This window comes from Medicago sativa, chromosome 6, assembly GCF_051527215.1.
Source record: "Medicago sativa cultivar Bolivia chromosome 6, Bolivia_mono, whole genome shotgun sequence".
In the NCBI taxonomy this organism is placed as follows: Eukaryota; Viridiplantae; Streptophyta; class Magnoliopsida; order Fabales; family Fabaceae; genus Medicago; species Medicago sativa.
In genome coordinates, this window is record NC_140754.1 from 37,512,371 (window position 1) to 37,521,409 (window position 9,039).

A 9,039-nucleotide genomic window follows, 5' to 3' on the forward strand; every position below is an offset into this window, starting at 1 on the left:
AGGCGAGTTCCCATTGTAACCATATCAGAGAAGTTGTTCGGAGCAGAGACTATCATTCTCTCCTTATATTCCTTCTTCAGAGTCTTCAGGAATGTTTGTGTTAACTCTTCCTCATCAAGTCGAGGAGAAACACGGGCAGCTGCCCCTCTCCACCTCTGAGCGTATTCACGGAAGGTTTCATCTGATTTTTGGGATAGGGCTTTAAGAGAGTCCCTGTTTGGCCTCAGACGGGTGTTGAACTCATATTGACCTTCAAAAGCAGCAGCGAGTTCCTCAAAAGTATGGATGTTATCTTTGCTCAGACTAGTATACCAATCTGCTGCATCATCTGTCAAGCTACTCTGAAAGCAGTGGATCATCAGTGCATCATTGTCGGCGTAGTTAGCCATCTTTCGGACATACCGGATAACATGGTTGTGTGGGCAAGAAGTCCCGTTGTACTTGTCAAATTCTGGCTCTTTGAATTTCTTCGGAACCTCAAATCGGGATACCAAGCACAGATCACGAGCTTTAGCAGGAGCACCATTGTTTCCCCGGCTAGCCTTGACCTCACGGAGTTCTCCAGCCAACTCCTTCAACTGTCTTTTCATAGATTCCATTGCGGGATCTTGTCCACGCGGAGTGTCAACATCAATCACCTGTTGCACAGTGTGCACAATAGGGTCGGTAACAACAGTGGTTACTTGAGGCATAGCAGTAGACACAGGAATCTGTCCTTGACCAGCAAAACCAGAGACACCAGCAGCAGTATTAGGAGAATAGAAAGGTGGGAGGCCATAAGGACGGCCGTTGGGCATAACAAACCGAGCATCAGTAGCCACAGTAGACAGTGGGATAGAGGGAATCACCTCAGCAGTAACTGGAATAGAAGTGGCTGGTTGTTCCTGTGCAGCCATCATAGCGGACATAGCGTCATGAGCCTTAGCCAAGTCTTCTTTCATAGCAGCCAATTCGGCACGGAGCTGAGCATTTTCTTCTTCAAAGTTAGCCATCATCCTTCTCTTGTGAAATCTTGTTTGATGAATTCTGTCTGGTTGGTAGACTTTGCGAACACGAGCCACTTTTCAGACTGCGGTGGACAAAACCAGGAGGCAATGAGCACGAGAGAAGTTCTTTGTGACCAATGAATGCATATGATGCATGAAATGTGTTAATGCATATGCAAAAAAGACTCTTTTTGTGTTATCGAAGGGTTTTTAGATAAATTAAAACTTGTAAACATTACTAAACAACAATTAACATAAACGGGGAACAAACAATCAACATATAGTTTTACAAGACAATTCCGACATAAACAAATGGAAATAACAACAGGAAACTGGAAATCCTCAAGCATAGCAAGTGGAAGCGTCGTCCTCAGAGTCGGACTCATAGCTGCAGTATCGTGCGTAGAAGTCACGGGCACCCCTAGCTCTCTTGGAGTCCCTCATAAGCAACATATCCTTCTCCTCAATCTCTCTCTTAGCCTTAGCTAACTCTTTCTTCAGTGTCAAGACCTCATGAGTCTGCTGCTCATCCTTTCCATCCAAAGTCATGATCAAGTTCTCAGCCTCATAGTATCTAGCTCTCCACTGAAGCTTCTCCCGACTCTCCATAGCTAGATGCTCCTGATACATCTCCTGGGTAGGTGGGAGTAGAGGCAAAGGCATGGTAGGAACAGATGCAGACACATATCTCATAGAGGAGTAAGGCATACCAATCTCCTCAGCTTGGTTTATCACCCACTGTGTATAGGCCTCATGAGCAATACCGGACCTTACACCCATATGCTTCACCTCTTTCTTCCGAAGCTTAGACCAAGCATCCATGAAGTCCTCTTTTATGCCGGTGGGAGCATTGGAGTAGTGAAAGAAGTAAGGAGCTGTAGCAAGATTGATGGGTTTATCTTTCATCGGGAAACCAAATTGTCGCAAAGCAAGCTCCGGGTTATAGTTGATTCCACCCCGGGTACCAAGAAGAGGTACATTAAGAAACTTTCCACCACTAAAGATGATTTCCTTAACCCTTGAAGCGGGAGTAAGCCAAACCACTTCATTAGGAGTGAGAGCCATAATCCTCTGTGAAATGGACCAATTCCTCGGATTGTCGTGGAAAGACTGCGGAAGGTGCGAAATAAACCACCTATAGAGGAGAGGCACACAACAAAGAATGTATCCACGACCTTTGTTGGAACGATCGTGAATAGCATGGTATGTGTCAGCTAGCAAAGTAGGAACCGGATTCTTGGAGTGGAAGATCATAATAGCATTCATGTCCACGAAACCATCAAGATTCGGAAAGAGAATAAGCCCATAGATGAGGAGTGCAAGAATAGCCTCAAGAGTGTCCTGACAAGTGGTATTGAGGTTGGCTTTCCCAAGAAGATACTCTGAAGTGAACCCTCGGACACGTGCCTTAGTGACAAGATTCTTGGAGACATCGGTGGTCTTGAGATAGAGATCTTTAGCAATAACCAATGGAGTAGGAGAATTTTCAGGCCCTGAGAAAGGTATCCCCTTAGCAACAGATAAACCCATCAAGGAAGAATAAGCCTCTAGAGTAGGCACCAACTGAAAGTCTGGAAAAGTGAAGCACCGATACCCTGGATCATAGAATTGCACTAGAGTGTGCACAAGCTTCTCATCCACATTAGTATGGAGAATAGGAAGTAAAGCCCCGTAACGACGTCGGAAACCAGTCGGATCCTCAATCTTGAGTGCCAAATCTCTCAAACTAGCCAAATCCACTTCCTTGAACTTGTAGGACTTAGTCATTTTCATCCCTACAATGTTTACAAATTTAACTTGTCTAAGCCCTTCGATAACAATGCATGGAAGAAGTTTATGCATGTATGCATGTATGCATGAATGCATGATTATGTTCAAGTTCGGAGAAAACATGATGGGTTGAAGTTCAAAGTCGAGGAGTCACGGGTGGACACGGCGTCCGGTGAATCTAGGGCTTTAGGATAATAGTAACCGGGTTCTAAAAAGGTTCCCAAGTTGCAACCTCTCCGACGTATCTCATGGTGTCACGAGACAACACTCGTTCCATGATTATACGTGGAAGGTCTAACTTGAGTGTAGTATCGCGTGACGACTAAAACTCGAGACAACACTCGGTTTAGCCTCCGCACTACGTCCTAGAAAATGGCCATGGATGGGTTTGGTTATCTACGGTTCATAGCGTCATAGAACAATTAGAAGTAAAGTGCCTAAACGCGACAACACGCGCCGACAACATCACCTCCAAAATGCCTCAGCTATGTGGGATTGATCGCATAATCCAAAACACGAGGCAACCCCCGGAATGAATTGTCGACTATATCCCTCCTAAATCCTAAGTTCACTCAGCCCGGGTGCAGGACTTTTGATATTCTCACCCCACACGTTTGCAAGAAATTAAACATTTATTCACATAGGAAAGCAAGTAAAAAGACAAGCGCAAGCGTGGAAATAAAGACTAGGCGTAACTCTCGAATCTCCCCAGTGAAGTCGCCAGCTGTTTTATCTTGGTTTTCGGGTGTCAAACATTGATTACGTTTGAACCTTTTAAACCGGTGATATCTTATTTTTTCTTGGGAAGGGAAAAAGTAAGCAAAACCCTTGAGAATCGAGGTCCGGGAGTTGTTTTCGCTACGGGAAGGTGTTAGGCACCCATAACGACTATAGTAACCTATAGGAACCGTCTTTAATTTCTACGCGCGCGCTTTATTTTTAAATGCTATTTTGAAATGATATTTACACCTAAGAATGTTCTAAGTGAAGAATTGGAGGGAGAAGAATGTTTTTGGATTTTTATTTTATTTGAATTGAAGGAATTTTGTTCCTTGCCTACGTACCCGTTTAAGGGATCAAATCCACCGTAGTTCTCTCTCAAAAATGTTTTTGTTTTTGTTGGTTGGTTTTAAGTTTGAAAATTGGAATTTGAAGAATAGAAAGAGGCCTCAAGGGCATGAGATTTAGAAAAGAGTGGGGTTTGATTAGTCATTTGCAAAAAACCAGTCAAAGTATGATTAAAGTTTGTTGAAATTTGATTAAGAAAATAACAAGGAAAATCAATGGGGTTTTGACCCCAAGGTTTATTGTGAAAAATGCTTGAGTGAAGTTGTTCACCTTTGTTTGAAAATTGGTTTTTTCTAAGTATAAGTCCTAGGCGTTCATCTAAACATACAATCCTAAACATACATCTAAACATGCATATTCTAACTATATAGTGATGTGTGTGCATGTGTCGGTGCTTGTGTCGGTGTACATCATTAGAGTCCATTGTCCTTTACATCATACCCTAGATACATTCTATGGCCTCTTTGCCAAGAAAATTAAAAGTGCATAAAGGAAGAATATTACAAAACCCCTAAGTGTTTACATTCTAACCTTGGTACAAATTAAATTGCAAGAAAGAAATAGAGATGAATATGGGATGAAATGGAGATGCTTATGAGATGATGAAACATGAAATGAAAAGAGTTAGTAGCACATGACAATATCAAAGGAAGTAAAGCAAGAGAAACACTAGAACATAAAGGATAGAAAGTGAGTGCAAATATGGTTAAAATTTGTTCCTAGAGTGCAAGAACCATATGACCTATAATTCTCACATTCCAATACATTTTAAAGGTTTAGAATCAGGTCTTGGAATGAGAATTAAGGCAACATGATTTACTTGGCAACTTAAAGCAAATTTTAAGCATATTTGCATTATTTAACTACACAATGCCTTGCAAGCTAAGTAACTAATCAAGATTCACATGCATGCAGTAAAATCAAACACAAACAGTAGCAATAAACCCACAAAATCATCTAACATGTATCACAAACAATTATCAAGAATTTGAAATAGAATTTGGACAAAATTTTCATGAATTTTCAAACAATTAAGGAAATAAAGCAAGAAAATGCAATAATATTTTTCATCAAGATTTTCAGTAAACAAAATGCATAAAAACACCACAAAAATTAACAAGAACATGTACAAAAATTTATAGAATTTTCCAAGTAATTTTGATCATGAACAGAGGTGTAAAAAGCAAAACAGTGTTAGGAAATAGCAAAGATGCATGAGGAAAACGAAATCTGCAGTAACACAAGCCCAGGCCCAAAGTCTTGATGGATCTTGGACTATCCAAACGCCTCAGAAGCGTTGGATTGATCCAACTGCATCAAAACCCTAGATCCAAGGGCTAGGAGCGTGCAGCGCATGGTAAGCTGAGAGGGACACACAACAATAGCAAATCAGGACCACACATGCAAATCAAAACCAGATCCAACGGTCAGGACGAAGGCTCAGGGATGAACCAGACTGGTTCAGGTGAACCGGTCTGGTTCAATCCCTCTATATATTCCAAGAGGCCGGTCCAAGCCTCATTCGTCCCATTCTTTTCTCTCTCTAACTCTCAGACTCTCTCTTCTCTCTCTAAGACTCTGACCTGGCCGGAAACTGGGGAGGACGGCGGAGGACGGCGGAGGAAGATGAAGATTCCGATGAATCTTCATCTTCTCCGACGATCTGATGCTACTTTTTCAAACTTTTTATACAGAAACATTCGTCTTCCTCCCCTGTTTACGGATCTACGGTTATTTTCATGAAATTGTGATGAAAACGGAATAGATCGGACTTGAACTTACGGCACTTAGGGTTTTCAAACTTTTTCAGATCTTCTTGAAACTAAACCCTAACTTGTCTTATTTTCTACGCTGGTGACGAATTTAAGCTATGATTCGAAAAATAAACGGTGAACCTTCGTGATTTCACATTTTAGGGTTTCGTTTCAAACTTTTCGAATCTTTTTGGAGTTTTCACTTTGATTCACCGTTTACTTTCACTTCTAATCCTTCGATGATGATTTGAAGCAAGAACGAGAAGGATTTGGACGTTTACCTGATTTTGTTTGGAGATTCGAACAATTAGATCCTGCGAAGCTTCTGGTAAGTCTCGAACTGAAAATAAATCAGTTATTCTTTTTCTTTCTGCTTCACTGGTTCAGAATTCGCTTCGATCTTCTCTTCTTCTCACTCTTTATACCTCGCTTCTGTGATCGTTCAGGTTTGTCACCTAGGTGATGAACTTGAGCTTCGAATTGCAGAAGCAAGAGTTCGATGATGAAGATTCTTCAATGAATCTCTGAGAACTGCTTCAAATTCATCGCCATTGATAGAAATTAGGGTTTGTGTTCTTCGGTGTTCTTGAGTTTTGGAGGTTTTGATCGTAACAGAATAGAGAGAGAAAATGATGATTTGTTTCTGAGACTTTTTGATGAGTTGGCGCTGAATGATTGATTCTGCACTGTACTGGGTGATGTGGCCTATTTATAGGCTGCCAAGTGTGATATTGGACCAATGAATTGTTGACATGTGGACTTTTGGCTTAGCTGGCTTCGGCTTTACTGTGTTTTGGACTCAGGGATCATCCTGCAATTTTGAGAATTAAAGGGACCAACTTGCAAAATAAAAAAACTTAAGAAAAAAAGATGACCTGGACAAAAATGGACTTTCTTGCAATATTTGGAACTTTGGGGATTAAAGTGTAATTGACCAAAAAAGGACTTAGACGAAATTTGACCTAAGAAAGTCTAACATAAAATAACATAACGGACCAAAGTGCAATTTTAGGAACTTTAGGACTTAGAAAAAAAACTAAAAATAAAATTGGAATAAAAAATGGTAATTTGACTAAACGTAAAGTGGAACGTCTAAAATTTGACAAAACGGACTAAAACGAACCAATGGCCTAAATGAGGTACTTTAAAGTACCTCTCTGCCGAAATTTCGTGTGAAATGACCGAAATGCCTCTGGGGCTGAAAACGACTAAAAATGACTCAGATGCAGTTGAAAAATGGATTTTTGACAGAGATTGAATCAAAGACTCATACAAGCAAAAATAAAAAGGCTCAGAGACAATTTTTAGGATTTAAACAGGGCGTTAACACATGAAAAGACTAAAATGCCCCTAGGGGCAAAACTGACTCAAAAATGACTTCAAATGCAATTTTTAAAATGGATTTTGACATAGAATGAAACAGAGACTTATTCACACTACTTGAAAGGACTCAAACAAAATTTTGAAAGACTGAGAGAAATTTGACATAGGAAATGACTAAAATACCCTTGCATGTGAATTTTGCAAACAATATTGAAATAAAATGCAGAGAGAGATGCAATTAATCAGAGACATATCAAATGACTTGAAATGCAAGAAAGGAAAGATTGATTAGTATTTTTAGGTCCAAAATTAGGGTATAACACACTAACATTGAATTTTTCAAGTTTTTCAGTTAGTGTATCAATTTTAGAAGCAAGGTGATCATAGTTAGAGACTTCGTGTATACCTGCCTCCTTTTTGGAGGGTGAAGAACTAGAGATGGCTCTCTCGTCGGTCCATTTGTAATGATTCTGAGCCATGTCTTCAATTAGGGCATACGCTTCCGTGTAGTTCTTGTTCATAAGTGCTCCACCTGCAGCTGCATCGACAGACATCTTAGTGGAGAAGGACAAGCCATTATAAAAAGTGTGGACTATAAGCCACTTCTCTAGGCCATGGTGGGGACAAAGTCTTAGCATTTCTTTGAAACGCTCCCACGCCTCATAGAGAGATTCCCCATCTTTTTGATTGAACCGCGTGATTTGGTCTCTAAGTTTAGCGGTTTTAGATGGTGGAAAGAAACGGGCAAGGAATGCTTGCCTCATCTGATCCCATGAAGTAATGGAACCGACTTCGAGGGAATGGAACCAAGCGCTAGCTCTATCCCTTAAGGAAAAGGGAAAGAGATGAAGTCTTACGGCTTCTTGGTTCTCCTTTATGGTTCCACTAATTCGTAGGAAAACAGAGATGTGAAGATTGGGATCCTCAGTGGGGGATCCCGAGAATTGGTTTTGCTGCACCAAGTTAAGTAGGGCAGGCTTGATTTCAAAGTTGTCATCCTCAACCGTTGGGTACACAATAACAGCTTGTGGCTCAGCCGTAGACGGCGTTGCATACTCTTTGAGAGTGCGATTGGCCATGGCGGTGTTATTTTGTGCGTCTCTCTTTCGTCTATGCAAATACCTTTCGATCTCGTTGATTATTACAACTTGATTTCTGGTTTTTCGCATAAAAAAATTGAGAACCCAAGAAGTTAACAATGACAGAAAAAAATAAAAAGTTAAAAATAAAAAGAAAAAAGAAAAGAGAAAGAAGAAGAGAGTTCTAATCACTAAGAAAAAGCTAATCAAATTAGTTAACTCCCCGGCAACGGCGCCAAAAACTTGATAGAGCCAAACCGCAAGCGCACGGCCTATCGAAGTAATAGTAGTAAGTAGAGTATCGTTCCGCTAGGGAGTTGTTCAACTTAATTAACTTTTAATGTATGATTAGAGGAGAGAAAGTTGATTAGAAAGGATTTGATTGCTGAAGGTAAAAACAATAACAATAAAAGGGCCTTAGGATCATTGGTTTATCTTAATAACTAATCCTTCACTAGACAAAACCTAAACTTCTAATTTCATAGTTTACACACTAATTTCTAAAGACCGGTTTCCCTTAGCCCCTCACCTTTCCGATGAAAGTCCGGTGAGAGTTTACTTCTAGCAACCAAGCCTATTTCACTGACATGATTACTAGAAGATGCATATAGGATTGAAACTACTCTTTGTCTCAATAGTTGCAAAGACTATTTCACTGTTTTGCAACTATTGTCTAGATTCACTTGTTCCAACATCAAGACTCCGCTCTCGCTTTATGAATTGATGTTTGGGATGATGGATTAACGATTATCAAACCCTCCGCTTTCGCTTCCACAGTTTGATAATTGTTAATCCACGTTAAGACGGTGAATCTAGATTAGAAATTAGGGTTACATAGAAATTAGGGTTTAGACATGTTTTGTTTAGGATTGAGTCATTAGACTCCCCAATAATCCTAAGACTAAGAAGTCTACTCACTCATGTTCATCGTAGACATGGAGGAAGAAGAGAAATACGATAAAATAAATTGCAAAGAAAGTAAAAGGGAAAATAAAGACTTTTATTAAAATAGCAATTGAAATAAACAAAGTAAGGCATGATTGTTTATGGTGGAGAGCT

The 9,039-nt window shown here is 40.1% G+C and overlaps 1 non-coding gene across 1 annotated transcript; it reads left to right on the forward strand.

Moving 5' to 3' along the window:
* The first annotated feature begins 7,510 nt into the window (after positions 1-7,510).
* LOC146914938 (small nucleolar RNA R71) lies at positions 7,511-7,617 on the forward strand. The gene has a single exon (XR_015017026.1). It is a non-coding gene; the product is annotated as a small nucleolar RNA R71 (small nucleolar RNA).
* Positions 7,618-9,039: the final 1,422 nt, after the last annotated feature.